Below are 1,259 nucleotides of genomic sequence, written 5' to 3'. Positions count from 1 at the left end.
GCCAAAGAAGGTGTGTGAAGACTAAAATCTACCCAGTGAAGATCTATGTCTATAAAAATGTCCTATTTTCTTTATGCTACAGCCGAGGGGAGGTAAGCTCTGAGAAGATGAAATGACTTGTCCAAGGCCCCATCACCAGTAAGGAACAGATCTGGGATTTAAACTCAGGTCTGCCTGACTCCAAAACCACACAATTAAACACATTTTTCTCTGGGTTCAGGCCTGGTCACTTGCACTCCTCTCTGTCTTCTTTCCTCGGGCCCCAACTGCTCAGAATCAGCAGTGAGGTGTGAGGCAAGGGCCTGGACTGGGAGGCAGGACACCTGGGTTGGAGTCCTGGCTCCATCTCTTATATACGTTTCCTCTCCACACCTCATTCACCTCATCTGTAACATGGGCCTATCAATCAGAGTTCTTGAGAAGCACGCAACAGAAACCAACTTTGGCTTACTTAAACGAACAAACAAAAAGATGGCATTGAAAGGCTCTGGAGCTTGCCACAGAATGGAAGGAGTTGTTAAACTAGGCCTTGGAAAGGGCCACTCTGGGGATCCAGCGGCAGACCAGTGAACAGTACCTTTGGGCTAGTTCCCTAAATAATGAAACTGGCTCTGTCATCAGAAGAGGGAACAGTCAAGGTAGCCCCCGGACAACTCATGTCCACATCAGGGAAGAGGCGGACCTGCCTGTAGGGATGGGTCAAGTGAGTTCTGGTGGGGAAGCTCTTTGCAGGCTGCAAAGCAGCACAAGACACATAGGAGCAGCATGTGTCTCTCTGTCCTTCTGACCAGGACAGGAAGCAGTGTAAGCAGTGCTACTTTCTCATGCTGGCTTTGCCGCAGACTGGTTATGTGTCCTTGGGCAAGTCATGTCTCCTTCTGGATCTATGAAAGACTTTATCTATAAAAGGAAGGTGATCATCTTTAAGGCCAGTTCTTAGCTCACTAAGGTGTTAGTAACCCATCCTAGAGGAATTTTGGAGATGAAAAGAAGTTCCTGGGAGCAATTGCTCAACTCGAGAGAATGAATCACAAATGGTGGAATTCCAGGCATCCATGAAGATGATACTGGGTAAGGTTTTGTTGATCGCAAGTGGGAAAACACCCACCTTACCGAGGAGACCGAGCAGGGAGAGAGGCAGAACGGACTCAATGCCCCCAACCTCATGGCTCCAGAACCTCTGTGGTGAGAGGCTACGCAGATCTCTTCTCACAGCCAAGGGCTGGCCATGTTTGTGATTTCATTCACTGGAGGGGTTG

This window comes from Pteropus vampyrus, unplaced genomic scaffold, assembly GCF_000151845.1.
Source record: "Pteropus vampyrus isolate Shadow unplaced genomic scaffold, Pvam_2.0 Scaffold8467, whole genome shotgun sequence".
Taxonomy (NCBI): Eukaryota; Metazoa; Chordata; class Mammalia; order Chiroptera; family Pteropodidae; genus Pteropus; species Pteropus vampyrus.
This window is presented reverse-complemented; position numbering follows the sequence as displayed.